Source organism: Hemicordylus capensis, chromosome 3 (genome assembly GCF_027244095.1).
Source record: "Hemicordylus capensis ecotype Gifberg chromosome 3, rHemCap1.1.pri, whole genome shotgun sequence".
Lineage (NCBI taxonomy): Eukaryota > Metazoa > Chordata > Lepidosauria > Squamata > Cordylidae > Hemicordylus > Hemicordylus capensis.
The window spans coordinates 302,098,437-302,118,736 of NC_069659.1; positions in this window are offsets into that span (position 1 = coordinate 302,098,437).

A 20,300-nucleotide genomic window follows, 5' to 3' on the forward strand; every position below is an offset into this window, starting at 1 on the left:
CCAGGGAGGGGACAGGCAGATGGCTGGAGGTGATCGTTAATGCTTCATTAAGGGAGGGCAGGATGCCATCGTGCCTTAAGGAGGCGGTGGTAAGACCTCTATTAAAAAAGCCCTCCCTTGATCCCTCCAACCTGGATAACTATAGACCCGTGTCTAACCTTCCCTTTTTGGGCAAGGTGATGGAGCGTGTGGTGGCGTCCCAGCTGCAGAGGGTCTTGGATGATACGGATTATCTGGACCCTTTTCAATCTGGCTTCCGCCCCGGGTATGGGACTGAGACTGCCTTGGTCGCTCTAGTAGATGACCTACGCCGGGAACTAGACATGGGGAGTGCATCCCTGTTGGTTCTGCTGGACCTCTCGGCGGCATTCGATACCATTGACCATGGTATTCTTCTGGGCCGCCTCTCGAGTATGGGAATCGGTGGCACTGCGTTGCAGTGGTTCCGGTCCTTTCTTGGGGGGAGGGCCCAGAAGGTGGTGCTGGGGGACTACTGCTCGGCCCCGTGGCCGTTGGCCTGTGGGGTCCCACAGGGATCGGTCTTGTCCCCCATGCTGTTTAACATCTACATGAAGCCGCTGGGAGAGGTCATCCAGGGATTTGGACTGAGTTGTCAGCAACATGCGGATGACACTCAACTCTATCTCTCCTTGTCATCTGATCCTAGGGAGGCGGTGGATGTCCTGAATCGGGGGCTGGAGGCCGTGATGGGTTGGATGTGGGCTAACAAACTGAAATTGAATCCGGATAAGACGGAGGTACTGTTGGTCAGTAGGAGAGCCAATCGGGATGAGGAGATTTTACCGGTTCTGGATGGGGTTGCACTCCCCTTGAAGGAGCAAGTACGCAGCTTGGGGGTACTACTGGACCCGGCTCTGCTTTTGGAGGCTCAGGTGGAGGCGGTGGCCAGGGGTGCCTTTGCACAGCTTTGGCTAGTGCGCCAGCTGCATCCCTTTCTCGAGAAGGCAGATCTGGCCACGGTTACCCACGCCTTAGTCACATCGCGGCTGGATTACTGTAACGCGCTCTACGTGGGGCTGCCCTTGAAGAATATCTGGAAACTGCAGCTAGTGCAAAACGTGGCAGTGAGGGTTTTATCTGGAGCTGCCCGTTGGGAGCACATCATGCCCATTTTGAAAGAGCTGCACTGGCTGCCAGTTCGTTTCTGGGTCCAATTCAAAGTGCTGGTTTTGACCTTTAAAGCCCTTAACGGTTTGGGCCCGGGGTACTTGAGGGACCACCTGCTCCCAAGGATTGCTGCCCGCTTGACGAGGACATCTGAGGGGGCCCTGTTCCGGGTGCCGACAATGAGAGAGGCCCGGCTGTCATGCATTCGGGACAGGGCCTTCTCTGTTGCTGCTCCTAGACTCTGGAATGCTCTCCCAGTGGCCATTCGTTCCTCGGACTCCATCACAGCTTTTAGAAAGCTTGTAAAGACTTGGCTTTTTACCCAGGCTTTTACATAATCGTTTTTACTGCTGCTTCTGTGTGTTTTTATCTGTTGTATTGTTTTTATGTCTGTTTTTATATGTTTTTATACTTTTTAGCTTGATGTTTTTATTGTCTTTCTCTTGCATGTTTTTAACTTTTGTAAACCGCCTTGGGGTTGTCTTTTAACGAAAGGCGGTATATAAATGCAAAAATAAACAAATAAATAAATAACTCGAGTCAGTGTCAACTCCTGGCAACCACAGAGTCCACAGAGCCCTACGGTACCCACAAGGGTACTGTAGGTGGTCCATGAACCACTGGTGGTCCACTAGTGATGCAAAGGATAATGTAATAATAATAATAATAAATAGTATAATCCCATGTACCTCTTATGTATAATATTCAGTGTTGCATGTGGGCAGTGCCCTTGCAAAATGTTAAAATCTATTAAAGGTTCACAAGTTGATGTGAATGAATCAGCTGAATTATGCCACAGATAAGCTGTAACCTTGGCAATTGAAGCATATTCCATAGTTTTAACAGCCAATCATCTATAGTTGGAGTTATCGGTAATCACCCATTTGCAGCATAAAGGATCCTGGCAGCAGTAATCATATATAAAGATAGTTCTGTGTATTTAGAGGGTACACTGGGCTTGGTCACATTTAACAAAAAGAGCTCCGGTGAATAAGAACAGTTTATATTTAAGATTTGCTGCATCTTAAAATAAAATTTTCTCCAAAACTGTTGGGCTTTATTGCAAGTCCACCACATATGGTAGAATGTGCCTGCATGGTGTTTGCATTTCTAGAAGTCTCCCGGATAATTGTTATCCATCTTATTAATAATCACTGGAATGGTATACCAACAAAAGAACATTTTATACCAATTTTCTCTTAGATTGCTGTTTGCTGTGAATTTAATGTTCCTCTTCCATTGATATTCCCATTCCTGAATGTCAATTATTCTATTTATGTTTTGCATCCACTTGATCATGCAATCTTTGACTTGCTTAGTTTCTGTATCATACCTCAGCAACAACTTGTATATCTTTCCCAATAGGTGGTCAACATTTTTCGTTATTAAAACATGATTTAGGTATTCTTAATAGCTATGTGGACAGCCCTCATATAGTTCACTAAGAACATGTGAATGTGTTAGTCCTAGAACCATATGCACTGCAAGCGTTTTCATTGTTGATCTGCATGTTCGTATAGTAGCACCAGAAGCTCAATATCTGGAGCTGGGACCTAAAAGGCTACACATAGTGCACTGGATACATGAGGGGTTTTCAGCATCCTCTTCTTATTTATCATATTTTATTTATCATATTCTTGGAGCAGCCCTCCAGAAGTTGGGAACTTCTGGAGCAGTATTCTATGAGAAACAAGGGTAGACACTGGAAGGGGAAAAGTTGCAGCTTCTTTCCCTAGTGCCCATGTGAATAATACACATTTCTTAAGATTCCAGTCTTGATGTTTAGGTAATATTCCATTAGGCTGAATAAATCAAACTCACAGTTATAGATCTGGGAATCTTTAGTTTTAAGGTATTCTCCCTTACATGACAATCACCATCAGTCAAACTGTGGATTAACTGAATGCAACTGTAATTACCTTCTTAAAGAAACATTTATTGGCACAAACATTCATATTACAAATGTGTACAATAGCCTTGGAAAATGTCACTTCAAAACTCCACAAAAAATACAATAATACCAAAATTTGTAAACAGTGCCACTAGTTTTCACATCAAAAATGTCAAATGGAATTATTTGTATGTGGAATTTCACCACTTTGAGCGAAGTTTTGCTGACCTCCCTGAAGTGGTCTTTGACAGCTTCTCCCAGTGGCTAGATTAAGACACAATGGCTGGAATGTTTTGCGGAGGAATAGAAATCACAGACGTTTGTTCCACATAATATAGTATACAAACTGAGAGATGCTACAGTCAGCGCAAATGTTGTTTCAGAAATGCAGCACCAAACATTACAAATATTGGTCATTATACATAGCATAATCTAGCCAATGTTAAGCACTCTTGATTTCATAGTTTTCAATGGAAAGGTTACCGGTTACATCTCTCCTGTTGAAATCAATGGGATTTATAAGTGTTTGATTGTGACCAGTGTTGGTATTAGGCCGGAGCATATGTACCAGTTTAGTGTACAAGATGAAACCAAAACTATTTAAAACAAAGCGAGGGCAGGGGGAGATGGAGAGCAGACAGAAAAACCTTTTAACTTGATATATTACAGTTACAGCTGTGGTTGCTAATGGGAATTACAATTGACTACAGTTTGCTAACCAGATCTGTTCTTTCTGTTGTTGGCTCTTGAAGGAAAGGGAAGATTTACAATTGACTTCTGTGCTGCAAGGTCATTTTCTCTCTCCTCCATTCATATACAAGTCTTATTGAATTTAATATATTAATTGTCATCTCAAGTTATTTTGTTCTGGCAAAATAAAGGGGAGCATAACCATTGATTTAACTGACTAAAATAACTAAGCTCTATCTCTACAAAGAAACAAAGAGGCGCTTCACACGATCGGTGTGAAGCTCCGTTCGGGGTAGTGCAGGGAGAGCAGGCTTAGCCCACTCTCCCCGCACACTGGCAGGGCGCCATCCCTGGGCAGCCGGATCGGCCACCCACACAACTGTCGGCTCCGTCATGGAGCCAGCAGGGGCGGCGGGGATCGGGGACCAGCTGGCCACTAGAAGTCCCAGGATGCCCTGTGCAAGTGTGTGGGGCATTCTGGAAAGACCCCTGGGGCCAGGAGGCTTGTTTCAGCCTCCCGGTGGGGGTCTCCTCATGTGTTGCTGTGGCACGGAGCTGTAGCACGGCAGCACACGATCAAGGGGAGGGGTAGTTTTTGAGGTTTGCTGTTGGGAGCTGCGCGAAGTTAATGCATGTGCAGTCATTCACACAAAACATGTACATTTGTACTGACATTGATATACATATTGAAGCTATTCTCATGATTGCAGTAAAGTGGGCTAAGGGAGCCCAGCCTGCTTTCCTGCGGCCGTGGGAACCGCTGGGAGCTGTGTGGCTCCTGCAGTTAGCCCGCTTAAGTCCCCTCCTTAATGAGGTTAGTGGAGTGAGCGCTCCTCTAACCCTGTTTTGGCCACTATAGCATGGCTCTGCACCGCAGTGACGCAGGAGGAGACCCCCACCGGGAGGCTAAAACAAGCCTCCCGGTCTTGGGGGTCTCCCCAGGCTGTCTTGAGCACTCACATGGGTCATCCTGGTACTTCCAGGGGTTGGGAGGCCCCCAATCCTCGCAGGCCCAACCTTAATCGTGTTGGCGGCCAATCTGGCTGCCCAGGGCTCCGTGGGTGCTCATGTGCGGGGAGAGTGGGCTTGGCCCGCTCTCCCCACCAAACCCCATCCAGCTCTCCACACTGCTCATGTGGAGAGGCTCATTATCTGAACAGGGCCGCAGTAGATGCTTAAACGATGTGTGTGATTTGCCCACGTATATGACAATATACTGATCTGTGCAGTACATGTTCCAATGTTAAACCTTTTAATGCTCTTGAATGTTCAATTTCACCATTTTCTAGTGTAAACTGGATTGATAATGCTGTGTTATAATAGCAGAGTCCAACACTCTGTTATAATAGCAGACTCCAACATTTGAGTCTCAGTTGAAAAAAATGGAGATTTGGCAGCCCTACTAGATTTACAAATATAGTAGGGCTGCCAGATCTCCAGTTTTTCTTCTGAGACTCAGGTGTTGGAGGCCCACCACCTCTGATGGTTCTCAGTTACTCTCTACCATTTAAAATGGACTGTTCATAGTTGCTGGCATCCTGCCCCACCTCCTCCAACTCACCGGAAAGGAGATGGCATATTTTGGTCAATCTATTATTTCAACCATAATATCATTGGGCCAAACCTCTTGAATTCATAGGTTTGACGAACTGTGTTAGAAGATAATTCTTAACGTTATATATGATGTCGCTTGGCATGAAGGGTAATTAACACCTTGTTGGGGGTTGCTTTAAACGGTGTCTTGTTAATCTGATTAAAACAAGGTCACATTTTATTTCTATGTTCATTTGCCACTTAAAATCCTTAAGGCAGTCTACCTGTGCAGACCTCACTTTTTGCAGCAAGGTTTGTGGCAGTGAAATTCCTTAAGAATTAGCTGTCCACCACTACTATCGTATTTACAAACTACTATATTTACCCAATTCAAAGACAACTCTGAAATTAAAAATGACTTCCTTAAAAAGTAGAGGTTAAATACAGCTGTGGAAATCTCATCACTTGCTTGACCAAACTGAAGCCATTTCTTTTAGTCTGATGCTAGAACTGTATGAGCAGAAATGCTTTGCAAGGAGAAAACAGGAAAATTAGCTTAGCACTGCAAGCAGGAAATGGCGAGCTTGGAGTTTGGCTTGAAACAGATTTTGGGGAAAGGTCTCTGGAGATTTGAATATTTGAATCATGATTTAGCAGACAGTGAGCCGGGTCTCATGATCACTGAGACCTGGTTTGGGGCGGTGAGCGGGGAGGGAGCCCTAGGTGGCCGGATCGGCCGTCCACACAATTGGGGGCTCCGTGACGGAGCCAGCGGGGGCTGGGCCACCCCCTCAAGCTCCAGCATGCCCTAACCGGCATGCTGGCGAGACCCCTGGAGCCAGCTTTTCGCCTCCCCTATGGGGGTCTCCTCGTGAGTAGGTGTGGTGCGAAGTCGCACCGTAGCTACTCACAATCTTGAAAACCAGGTTTGCGGAGTGCTCGCTCCGCAAACCTGGTTGTAGGGCAGGGGTTCTTGAGCGGGTTATCCGCTCTAGAACCACTGGGCTTGCAGCCGAGCCCGGTCATTCTCACAATCACAGAAAATCGGGCTAGTGGAGGCTAGCTCGATTTTCTGCGATCGTGAGAATAGCCCCAGTGACAGCAGCTGTGCTTTGCACGACCTTGCCTTGGTCATTTAACCTGATCATGCAGGATAAATATGGTTTGTCACTGTAACTTCCTTGTTTTTAATATACATGTGTAATCATCTGGCTAACTGATTGAAATGTTTGAGCAAACTAATACAAATTATGTAATTTCCTCTTTTGACAAGATAAGACTGTGTTCTGTACTTTGCAAGTGGTCTTTAGGGTCTGATCAGGTCTGTGATCTGCATGGACTCTCAATCTGATCCATTTTCAGCTGAAACTGTATCAATAAAAGCAGTTACATGCATTATAATAAACACAGTGTGAAGACCACGTTTTCTTACACACAAGGTATACCTGCATTTACTCAAAAAGAGAAGGAACTAAATTTAAGATGATCTTCTGATTTCTAATATCAACAAAATGGGAAAAACCTAGTCTTGGATTCAGGTAAATGTAGGAAATCACATGAACAGAAGCTCTTTGAACAACATTTGATCAGCAGAACAGTCACCGAGATGTCCAAAATCTCGATTTGCACACTCTGAGGCGATTCTCACAACTGCCAAAAAGCAGGCTAAGGGAGCCTAGCCCACTTTTTGGCGGTCGTGTGCTGCCACAGGAGCCAAGTGGCTCCTGGCAGCAAACCGCCCTAACGACCTCTCTCCTTAGCCCAGGCTAGCAGAGTGAGCGCTCCGCTAACCAGGGTTAATGGATTGTGTGTTGCCGTGGCGCGGCTCCTCATGAGGAGACCCCCGACTGGGACACTAAAAAGCAACCTCCCAGCTTAGGGGTCTCTCCAGCATGCTCTGTGCGCTCGTGCAGTGCATGCTGGAACTTCCGGGGGCCGTGTGGCCCCTGAACTTGCAAGCCCCCGCCAGCTCCTTAATGGAGCCAGCAGTCATGTGGGTGGCTGATCCGGCTGCCCAGGGCAGACTGCAGGAATGTCTGCGGGGAGAGCGGGCTAAGCCCGCTCTCCCCACTTTTAACCCCATCTGATGGTTCCCACTGATCGTGGGAACCACCTCTCTCTCTGTCTGTCTGTCTGTCTGTCTGTGTCTCTATCTGTCTATCTATTGGAACTGTATCATTCAATCTCTCTCTCTCTCTAGATATAGATATAGATATAGATATAGATATAGATATAGATATTGAATGATAGAGTTCTAGTGGGTAAACAACACAGATCTGACTCATCATAAAACCCTTAAGTTAAGATTAAAACTACTGTATTTGCACTACCTTCAGTTTAAGTGATATTACAAAACAAAAACAAAAACCCTAGGTATTTTACCAGCAATGCTCACAATTCTTTCTTTACTCAGCTAATCAAGGGGTATGTAGACCAAAGGAAAATCTCACTTGCTCTGAAGTTCCTAGGGGATGGACAAAATTTGTTGCTGAGGGGATGCTAATTGGACAATTGTCAAATCGTTCAAGTGAAGAATTTTTGCTGCTTATGTTGCACTATAGGTTGTGTTGGAATGCATCTTGCTGTCCCAATCAAAATATTCACTGCTAGAGGTTCAAGGATGAACTATCTCCCCAGGGATTACAGTTGCATCTCAGGGGCACAGCAAGGTTTGAGTTGGCCATGGAATAAAAAAGTGAAGATGCCGCCCACCACCCACACTTCTTCAAAGAGGTGTAAGGGGGATAGCACAGAAGAAGCTGTCATGCATCAGATACTCCCTCCTTCACGATCCCAGGGTTCTTTGTCTCCCCATGTTCAATTATAGCTGCACCCCAAACTATTGTCATAATTGCTTGGAACACTGCATTGTTTGTTTGTTTGTTTTAAAAGAGTTAACACCAAGTTAATCACAGTCTAAGCTGAGCCTTCCCATCAGGGCAACAAAACAAGCAGTGACTAATAGAAAAAGAGCAGTTTCTCTACCAATCAATACCACCAGTATTAACTGCTAAAGAAACCCAGCAGTGACGTGCTGCAGTTCTGTAAATTCATACTTCCATTACATACATTGCCTCAAATATTGATTCTAAAGAAAGATCAGCAACACAATTTATAGCTTGTCAGATTTAGTCTCAAGGAAATAATGTTTTAATTTTGTCAAGCTCTTATTGCTATACACAATATATATTTGTATACTGCATGTTTGACTGATTTGTCAATATGCTTACAGCATATTATTTTATGCTGTAAGCAAGCACATGCACATATCTAGTATTTCATATTAACCAAGATAGGTCACAGTAGGGTTGTGCAAAACATTTTGACTTGAAATGGGTTGTTTTGAATGTTTAAACCTTGAAACAAAATGCCCTTTAAATAAAGGGCCTGTCTTGTGCTTGGAACAAAACAACTCCATTCTGATTGAAACATTTAGAGTGCCATTTTGGAGGCCTGTTTCCCCCCCTTGCTGACTGGTTTTCTAGCACTGACTTCTGACTGGCTTGCAATCTCCTTGCTTCTTGATTGGCTTGTTATCATACAAATCAAGTGTTGTCATGGGCAACTGTGCCCCCATTAGCTGGGGAGACGTAGGAGGGAATTTCAAAATATATTCAAAGGGACTGGGAGACAGAGAGAGCCCTTAGACTGTGCCTTTCTTGAAGAAGAAGATACATCAGAACAGGACAGGAGGGAGGGAGGGAGGGAGGTTTGATTTTGTGGTTTTCTTTTCTAAACACTGAGTATAATGTGCTGTGTTACTGCTGATATAACTATCTGGATCTCAGATTGACAAAGGCAGAACTTGGGTGTCTGCCTTCCTTGAGTTATGGTTTGTTTTTTTTGTGAGATAGTGTTGTGGTGAGAAATGGACAGTGGCAGCTCTCTGTGTGAGTGTGTGTAATATTTCTTGGTGATTGCTGTGATGAGTTCCATGTCTGTTCTTGAGACTAACTTGTGCTTCACTCATGGCTCTGCTCTGCAATCTGCATTGCAAGGTGTACTCAGTCAAAATGTGGCTGAGTTGCTCTAGTTGAGCATATCACTATGCTTGCTGCTAAGTAAGGGGGCTGCTGTGGCAGTTGTTGCAATGCTAGGAAGTAAAGTAAGGAGTCATAATTGTGTGTGAGAGAAAGCAACTTGTGCCAATGATGTTACTGCAGTACAGGCACTGTGGCTCAAAGTGGATTCTGGACCAGTGATTCTTTTTTGGCTATTTTTGGACTGTGTTTGAAATGCATGTTCTGTGTTGAGAGGGACAGATTCCCTTTTACTGTGTGCTTCTGCAGTGTTTTTCAAACAAAATTTTGCAATTTGCAATGCAAAACTTGTGTGAATGCATTCTGTGAGTGCAACTTCTTCTGGCCAAAGGAAACAACTGGGAAACTCGAAACACCCCATTGTTCCCCATGAGTAGTTCCTAGAGATGCCAAAGTGGATTGAGTGGTAGGGTATGGGTACTACCTACCACCCAATCCACAAAAGATATGGGCAAGCGGCAGTTTTAAATACATTTTTAATATTTCCCCTAAACCCCCATAGTAAAAGAAAGTCAGTAAGATAATGGCCTGTTTTATGTAATCATAGAGTTTTGGAGTTCAAAGTAGGTTTGCCACCTGTTTCCTATTTCAAGGAAGTGTTCCTTATTTAGGATTAAAATGTAGAATTCCTATAAGTCAGTGATTCTCAAACTTGGGTCCTCAGGTGTTATTGGACTTCAACTCCCATAATCCCCAACCAAAGGCCACTGAGGCTGGGGATTATGGGAGTTGATGTCCAATAACACCTGAGGACCCAAGTTTGAGAATCCCTGCTATAAGTTAACAAGAACACAATTTGCAGGCAGCGCAACTTTAAGTGATACATCGGCATTTTTAAACGAATGTTTGGGGTGGAATTCTATTTATATTCAAAAGAAACCTAAAAATTACATAGATAGTGTCCCCTGATTTCTGAAGAAAGTATGAACTGAAGTATAATATTAGACTGTAAAAACCTTTGTCAGATCCATCTATCCTAATTTTTTTCCTTTTTATTATCTTTGATGTATATCAGTCTCTGCATTGTTGAAATTCCTGTCTTGCTGGTGAACTTTAATTGTGTGTGTCTAAAGGTTGAATATTGCTTTTGTACTGAAATAATATGTATAACATGTAGGTCAGAATCAGAGCACACCTTGTATTTCAAGTTTCATTCTTTCATATGATAAAAGTCTCCTAGTCTGAGATGAACACTGTATAACACAGGAATTCACCTAAGAACAGAGTATACCGTATGCCAATGTACAGTATGCAACTGACATTTTCATTTGCTTCTAGAGGAGAAGGGGTTTAAAAAGGTGGGTCTTAAGGACAGCCAGTTGGGATGAGAACTGCTAGATAACTGTTTATATAGTTTATTATTGTGCTCTATGTTCCCTTTCAAGAAAGCCATGCTGATCTCATTAGCTGACATCCTTATTTGCAACGCTCTTACATAACAAAGTTGTGCTAGCACAATGCAGTTTGCATAGTTGTGCTAAAAATGGGGATTTGCTGGATTGCACTCTTGCAGTTCTGGAAGAGTTCCCTTCAAAACAAATGAGGCATGCTGCAGGCTGCACAACTGTTACAAAAGTGTGAGCATGTTGACAGTTGTGCAACACTAATCTGGAATGCAATCTCCAGACTTGGCACAAGAAGCTAGCTCGAAAGTCTGGTTCGTAGTCTGGGAGAGCTCCTGGATCCCAAACTCTCCCTGGTCTCTCAGGTTGAGGCTGTGGCCAGGAGTGCTTTTTATCAGCTACGTCTGATACGCCAGATACGTCCATTCTTGGAGATTAGTGATCTTAAAACAGTAGTACATATGCTGGTAACCTCTAGGCTTGACTACTGTAATGCACTCTACGTGGGGCTGCCTTTGTATATAGTCCGGAAACTACAATTGGTACAGAATGCAACAGCCAGACTGGTCTCTGGGTTTACCTGAAGGGACCATTTAACACCAATTCTAAAATAACTGTACTGGCTGCCGATAGGTTTCCGAACGAAATAACAAGTCCTAGTTATTAGCTATAAGGCTAACGGCTTAGGTCCAGGGTATTTAAGAGAGCGCCCTAAAGAGAGCTAGATTTTCACTTGGTATTCTTTGAGAAATGGTGCATGTTAGAATTCATGACAATTATCTAGCAATTCTCATCCCAACTGGCTGTTCTTAAGATCCACCTTTTTAAACCCCTTTTCCTCTAGAAGCAAATGAAAATGTCAGTTGCATTCTCTGTCATGAACCCTGTCGCCTATTAAGATTATCTGGAGAGGTCCGACTACAGGTGCCACAATCTTGTTTGGTGGCAACTTGGAACCGGGCCTTTTCTGTAGCTGCCCCAGGGCTTTGGAATGTGCTCCCTGCTGAAGTAAGAGCATCTCCTTCTCTGTTTGCTTCTAGGAGGACCCTGAAGACGCACCTGTTCTCCCAGGCCTTCAACTGAGATTATATTTTTTAAAAATTTAATGTGTTTTTAATGTGTTTAATTTTTATATTTTTATGAATTTTAAATGTGTTATATTGTATGTTTTAATTTTGTAAACCGCCTAGAGATTTTTATACTAGGTGGTATATAAATCCAATAAATAAACAAACAAATAATAAAAACTTTGCACTAGTGATTCATTAGTCAGGATGTCAGCCATTGTTTCAAAAGTCACCCTATTTTGTTTTACATTCGAGTGTAGATATTAGTAATGGGTCTTTCCCCAACCAAATCACCTTCCTACTACTAGATTTTCACTTGGTATTCTTTGAGAAATTGTGCATGTTAGAATTCATGACAGAATGAGGTCACTGTCTAAATGACTCACTGCTGCATAACTAGGTGTTTACACTCACAACGCCACATGTAACTGGACTGCCACAGTTCTCCCTTTTCATTCTCCAATGTAGCTTTTTAAATGTCATCTCGATGGGAAGCTATAACTGCAGTGAGTGACTTGAGTCCCTTTTGTTTGTGCATGTAGGTGTTTCAGATAGTGGCCTTCTGGTTCACAATGGGGAAAAGGAAAGGGGAAAAAAAACACCACTCCTGAGATCAGCTGCATTGAAGTGCTGTAATGAATTTCAGGAGAGAAATTCATTGAAGTAACTCTCTCTCTCTCTCTCTCTCTCTCCTCTGAAAAAGGGAAGAATTTTCAGAAAAAGCTTTGTAGACTTGAATGGAAAGAGGCTGCACTGAGATTCTGAGATTGCCTTAAGCCAATTTTATAAATCTCACTCCAGGATCTTACTCTATTCAAGTTTAACAACCCTTGGATGGATTTGAAGGTTCAAATGGTTTAAAGCAGGGGTTCGTAATCTTGGGTCCCCAGATGTTGGACTACAGCTTCCATTGTGGCTGATGAGGATGGGATTTGTAGTCCAATAGCGTTTGGGAAACCCTGCTTTAAAAGATCTCCTCTCCCACATGATCCTGCCTGCCCACTGAGGTCTTCGTGGATGCTCTTCTGTAGCTGTCAGAAGTGGGAACGTGGGATAGGGCCCTCTTGCCTGCAATATCCAGACTGTGGAGCTCCCTCCCCCAAGAGGCTCATCTGGCCACTTCCTCACTGACAGTTCATCAAAGGGTGAAGACTGTCTGATTTAGATATGCCATCAAGAGTTATTAAGCATAATGTGACTGAGGGAACGGTAGTATTCCTGAACCAGTAATATAAGGTGAGGTGATAGGGCAACCTACCATAAGAAGAACCTGGACAGAAGCACAAAATGAGCAAAGACTAATATCTGGAAAGCTACTAAAATAATGTTACATTACATAATTTCCTGCAACTGTATCCTTAAAGTTCTATTTTTTTAAAACTGATGCTAGCACTTCTTCTAGTGGTGGAGCATAGAACTGGAAGCCTATTTTAGGTAGGGGTGCAGAGCGGGAGGAGAGATGAAAGAGAGCAAATTGCCCCAGGACCCCACAGGGCTGAGGAGGACCAGTGTTCTCTCTAATTTCTTCCATCTGTGTGCAGAACGGGTTTTGTTCTGGATGGCAGTATCAAGGCAGTGTGCACACATGTGCATTCAGAATGGGGCCTTCCTGATTCAACCTGAGTGGGACCTAAAATTAACTGAGCGGACATAAAAAAAACTTGTGTGCACACGCACATGTGCACACCTTAGAGGGAACACTGCTTAGGACCCCAAACATACTACCACTATAGTTACTTACTATCTGCATTTGGGTGAGTAGGGAGTGCGGGAGGATTGTCCAAAGCTTCTCTCCTAGCCTGGGCCCTGGTTACCTCTTGGTGGCCCTGTTTTCAGGCCATGACAAATTACAACACCAGGCTGAATTACTTCAGACCTGCAAGGATACCACAGGGGAAGAACACAAGATTCAAAGTTTAGTTGTGGTTTTAATCCAAGACTTTTATTTTATTTTATTTAACATATTTTTATATTGCCTAAAACTTACATCTCTGGACATAATGGAGTTTTTCATTAACAGGGTCAGGGAAATTATATTCTATCTATTGTTTTAAGGAATATGAACGCACAGAGCCAGAAGAATGAAGAACTCTATGCCAAACTGGATAAAATGAAGAACTATGCCAATCAATACAATATTCTTCTTGCAGAACCAACCTCTGGTCAAAATAAATTACATTTAAAAGTGAAGAACATTGAAAGACTACTGTTAAAGATACAGGATCTGGGTCAGAAAGAGATGTGGCAAACTTAAATTTTCCCTGCTATGACACTCCAACAGCCACACCCAAGTGGAGAAGGAAGAAGGTGGTGGTTAGCTGTTGTCAGTTAAGAAGGCAGAGAGGCCATCTGCTGGCTGGAACTACCATCTTGAATAATGCACTATCTGCCCCAAGTACAAATTGAAGTGCTGACTGAAAGACTGGAGGAGTTCATCAGGGTTCCTCAGTTTATCAGGCTTATCCGGATGGACACCAATGGTATTAGGAGATATGACACTGAGCAGGGCAGCCATGTTAGCATTTTGCGGGGGTGGGGGGAGAGAGAGACTCTTGTGGCACCTTGAAGACTAGCCACAATAAATATGCTATGTCTTTAAGTCAGCACAAAGCTCTTTGTTCTTCAGAATCAACATAACTCTGAGATATCAGCAAGTTAGATTAGAAGGGTATTCACACAATGGGGAGGCGGGGAGGGTGGGCGAGTGTGAGAAAGGCTGCACAAACCTCACCTTCCCCCCAGCTGATCACTCAGCTGTGGTGTGGTCCATCCTTAAAGTTCCATCCATGCTGTGTAGATCTCAGTGTTGGAAGTTAAGGACTTTGCACTGTCTCTTGTCTCAGTGACAGTGGAGGACAAACTAGTGAGTCAGAGGGCTAGCGGGTCAAGACATTGGTCATCCCTTCTCTACTGCTCTGACACTATCCCTTTGGAATGTAGATTGCTAATCTCAGGGACACTTCCTCCTTCCTTCCTCTCTTCTCTTCCAGTTCCTACTACCTTGTAACATGCAAGCTCCTCTCCCTGCACCATGTGTGCAGAGATGCAGAATCCATCTAGATAGATGGATTAGAGATCCTAACTCCTCACTTGCCTATCTAGAATGGAGTTCTTTAATAAATGCCATATATATTGATTTGAAACTATGAACTGGCTCCAAGTTACTTTACTCTCAGCATACACGCACGCCTAACTAAATTCCGCTGTGTTGTGCCTCTGTGCACTCTGCTATAATGAGAAAGGGATTCTCTCACCAGAGAGAATTCCCAACACTCAGGAGGCTGGGATGATGTGTCCCTGCCTCTGGGTATCCCCCGGTACACCACATAACAAGCGTGGTTTATAAAAGTAGGGTCAGGCTGGGCTGGAGCACCAGATTCACACAGATCCCATTACTTCACACACACAGCCTAACCCAGGCTAGGCTGCCCTAGCCTGGGTTAGGCTGCACATGAGAACAGTCTTTAGAGGTGGTGGTTTCATCAGAAATACATGTATCCTCAAGTTAAATGCTCGGCTATGCAGGTGGTGGGATTTTACATTCTTTTAACCATCTGGTCATCTTCTGAGCAAACGATTACTGGCCAGCACACACGAGAGGTGCTCCTGGGAGCTTTGTGGCTTGCCAGAGCCCGGAACAATACGTCTCAGCCTCTGGGAATCCCACAATGCATTGTGCACCAAGTGCAGTGCATTGGGGGGGTCCCCCCCGTCAGAAGGGCGCTCTAGGTGCCCATCTTTGTCTGCTCAGGCTGCAAGCAGCCTGAGCAAACACACGATCCCGGTGCTGGGGTTAAGGGTGCACTTGCACCCTTAACCTTGGCTAAGAGCCAGGGCAAAAAGCAGGGTTAGGCTGGAAGGGAGCGCCGGGACCAGGAGCGACCCCGACACTCTACACAAGCAGCCTAAGCCAGGCTGGGCTGACCTAGCCTGCGTTAGGCTGCTCGTGAGAACAGTCTTAGGAAGTTGTAAAGATAATGATCTGTATGTGCAGATGACATCTAGATTAGATAATCATGACTAAGCACCATTGAAATCAAGTTAGTAATTAATTTTCAATGGGATTTAGTCATTCCAACTAGCTTAGTCTGGATGCTATCCAATGTGTTTAGTCCTGTCTGAAGATATCAGGGGGCTCACTGATCAACACTACAAGATGTATACAGGAGGAAGAAGAAAGAAGGTGCATCCTTTCATATAAATGCAAGACAAATTGGATATTCTTAAATTTTTATGTATCTGTCACCAGTTTATCTGGATACAATATTTTATGTATACTTGACTAATCTTATTTTGTTTGTGTGTTTGTATTTTGCTCTGTATGTGAGCCTCCTTGCTGTGGGCTTCTCTTTTAGCAGACCAGTGCTATATATTGCAAGATTAAATATTAGATGCTCTATTAATGCTGTTAGGTTTTAGCAGAAGAAAAGGTAGTTATGAGTCAGTAGGCTCCATTTGGTTCCCATGGTGATTTGACTTGTTCCTTGAACAGCTGACGTCCCAAGTCACACCACAAACTACCTTTGAAACTCCACTTAGTTCCAAATATGGTCTGCTTGCTGCATGAGATTTTTTTTAAAAAAGTTTTTTTTTAAAAGTGGAAAGCCTCCCTTGAGTTCACAGAATGACTTTCATGATTCTTTCAATCCTGGCCTATACAGTATGGTCCAGCTCATGCAACCGTGTAACAACACAGAGCTGGATTTTTTTGCTGCCAGCCTGAAAGAAAGTCTGTGACCCTCTCCAAAGTCTCCAACTCCAGGGATTTCCAGGCAAAGAATATAGCCACTGACCTTGCTGTTTACAGTGTGTGTGTGTGTGTGTGTGTGTGTGAGGGAGTGGGGAGGGGGGTGGGCATGTGTGATTTTTATGAGTACATTTACATCACTAAAGAGGTCAAACCCTGCTTGTTTACTTTCCTCAATATATTTTATTTTTCCAGGACCTTTCTCTGCCCCTTAAAGCTTTTGAATTCAGAAAGGCATCATGTGATTTTTTTTCCTGGCCTGCACTGTGTTATCAAAATCAGAATACAGCAACAAGCATATTTTTGTGCTCCATTTTAAGATTTTATACCAAATAGCCAACTCAAGTGTACTGTTATAATGAAAACAGCATGAAACCTACGCACAAGGTACAAGTCGGGGAAGCAAGTTATATGGGTTCTGCCTCATGTACACCTTTACTAGGAAAAATTTGTTTAAATGAGAAATGTTCACACAATGGTACATATGCTCTTTGTGCACTTGTTCTCTTAATCTAAAGACCAAAGTAAACAAGGCATATCATTAAATGCACACAGTAAAATAGCAGCAGTTTGCAGAGTGACCTTTCCATTGCATTAAGGCAGTAAGTATCTGCATTTTGGTGTATTAAATGGAAACACAAAGCAATACAGCACAATACAAATCCAGTGAGTCACCTAATGGCACTGTGGGGAAATGACTTGACTAGCAAGCCAGAGGTTGCCCATTCGAATCCCCGCTGGTAGGTTTCCCAGACTATGGGAAACACCTATATTGGGAAGCAGTGATATAGGAGGATGCTGAAAGGCATCATCTCATACTGCACAGGAGATGGCAATGGTAAACCCCTCCTGTATTCTACCAAAGACAACCACAGAGCTCTGTGGTCACCAGGAGTCAACACTGACTTGATGGCACACTTTACCTTTTACAAAACTAGGGCTCTTCACTTACACACAGTGAGGAGATTCTCACGATCAGCAAAAAGAGGGCTAAGGGAGCCTAGCCCGCTTTTTGCTGATCGTCTGCTGCCGCGGGAGCCACACAACTCCTGGCAGCAAACTCTCCTAATTCCCCTTCCCCTTAGCCACGGTTAGTGGAGCGAGCACTCTGCTAACCCCGTATTTTTGATTGTGTATTGCTGCGGTGTGGCTCCGTGCCATAGCAACACATGAGGGGACCCCAGGCGGGAGGCTGAAACAAGCCTCCCAACCCTGGGGGGGTGGTCTCTCCAGGATGCCCCCTGTGCTTGCCCAGCCCCTGATCCCCGCAGCCCCTGCCAGCTCCATGACGGAGCTGGAAGTTGTGTTGCCAGCTGATCCAGCCACCCTGGGCTGTCTGGGGATCATCTGCGGGGAAAGCAGGCTAAGCCTGCTCTCCCTGCAAATCCTCGGAAGGCGGGTCTCACCGATCGTGAAACTCGCCTCATTCTCTCCTGATATATAAATATGTTATTTCCCAAAAGGTCCACATATGTCCATGTTTACCTCTCCATTAGGCTAATCTTAATGCAATATACTATTTAGGGATGGCATGCCCAAACCACTATAGTGTAATGGTTGATGTTCAGCACAGACGAAGGAAACCCAGTTCAAATCCTTCCTCATCTGTCAAGTTCACTGGGGATTTTAGGAAAGTGACGCTCTCTCAAATTAACTTACTTTACAAGTTACTTGTGAGGGTAATATCAGTGGCGCCTGCTGCCTGTTGGGACTGGGGTAACCATAGGTGGGGCTAAAAGTAGTCAAGGCTAACCCTGAGACAAGTTAAAAAGAAGTGGGAGGGCAATTGCCAGCCGATGGTTTTCTCCATCTGTAAAGTTGAAAGTTGTTTACTTGTCTCAACCAAATCTCCATAATTCATACCAGTACTTGGCAGCTGGCAATTTAGTTCTAATTTCACCCCTTGGCTGGCTTCAAGGAAAGCAATCATAGTCTTAGACTGGTTAACTATAGGTGTCAGCGTGGAAAGTAGCAATGGGAAGAGCATCAGCATGCTTACATACAGAAGGTTCCAAGTTGCCTCCTTGGCATCTCCAGCCTAGGGCAGAGAGAGATTCCTGCCTGCAACCTTGGAGAAGGCACTGCCAGTCTGTGTAGACAATATTGAGCTAGATGGACCAGTGGTCTGACTCAGTACATGGCGGCTTCCTATATCCCTATGTTCCTAATGTGCGCGCTCTCTCTCGTCCCCATCCCTCTTCTTCCCCTCAGTAGTTCCATCCCTTCTTCTATGAGCATTGCCTCCATTTCTCCCCCAACTTTCAATACCAACCCTCGCTTCCCCATGCAGGACTAGGCTAAGAAGACCACCTGAAGTGAGGGGGAGGGGAGTAGGGGATTGGGTTCTTGAGCACCTATTTACAGTTTCATTGTATTTCCAAGTTTTGCACTGCTTGAAAATACAAAAAGATATTTGCCCTACCCGCATGCAAGCCCTTTTTTCTCCCTCTCTCACAATATGAGCATTTCTGGGATATGTCCTTAGGTTGCAATCCTATACACAGAATAGTTACTTGGGAATAAGACCCCATGAGTTCATTAATGCTTTACGTGGAAACTGTATACACTCGGCTGCAGTTCTATGCAACTTTATCAGATTTGAAAATCAAGCCATATAGTTCACAGACCTGACCAAAGAATTTATGCTAAAGACCTCTCCTTTCAATATTACTGCTACTCACACACACACAACGTTTTTTTAAAAAACAAAAAACAAAACCAGCAAACAAAAACTGGTATAAGGACTACAGAGAGAGGTGCAGCTACTTGACTATTTTGGACTTGCCTTGTTCCCAAGCTGTGCCTGTTAGGTTGCCCATAAATAGAAGGCAACAATCTCAGAATTCTTAAAAATTAAAAACAAGCATTTCTGTATTAAAGACAAACATTTCAGATAATTGTGTGGGCTGTCCTCCTGTCAAGAAGGAAGCCCGTGCAGCCAGATCCCTTGCTTCTCTGCAGTCTTGCTGACTGCAGAAAGGCACCTCTCCCTGTCATCCAAACCTGGACAGGAGAGCAGGCCCATGCAGCCGCGGAGGGAGGCCAGCGGCAGCCCGGGTTCTGCCACCACTGTGGCCCCCCTAGCCCCCCTGCATCTGATGCCATGCCCCCCACACACATCTGACATCAGATGTGGGAGCGTGGTTTAGCTAAATCACGCCTCCCGCATCTGACATCAGTCACAGCGTGTGTTTGAGGCACGGCCCCTGAGAGGTGGTGGCCCGGGTTCTTTGAACCAATTGGATCAGTGGTGGCTCTGCCCCTGGGCCCATGGTCCCACATCACATCTGAACTGGGCCTATGAGAAAGATGAAGGGGCTAGTAACAGGCTTTCCTTAAAATCCCAGGGGGAAGAAAAGAGGTGGCTGTTTGTTTCTTATTAAAAACAATTCCCCAGAGGAAGTGTCAGTCCACCATATCCCATTCCTTTCCCACCCCATTTTCTAGATCTCTGAATGTTATTAAGATTTGCTAATGAAATTTAAAAAAAAAAAAAAAGGAAAGGAAAGGAAAAGAGAAAAGAGAAAAGAGAAAAGCTCCCAGCAAATGCTGGAGAAATCCAATGCCTTCTAAGTGTTTGGTTGGGCTCCCACTGGCATGCGGACTGAGTGCCCTCATTTTGCACAAACTGTCACCACATTCCACAAAAGATAGAATACCAACACAATGGAGCTCTTCTCACAATTGGTGAGAATAGCTCTAGGGCTGTCTGCAGGGAAGGAGGGTTAAGCTCACCTTCCCCGCAGATAGTCTCCTGTCAGTCTCTGGGTGGGTGGATCACCCACTCAGATGAGCAGCGGCTCTCCGGCAGCTTGCCCAGCAGCTCCGGGGGTTGGGGTGCCTGGACGCACTGCCGTGTGT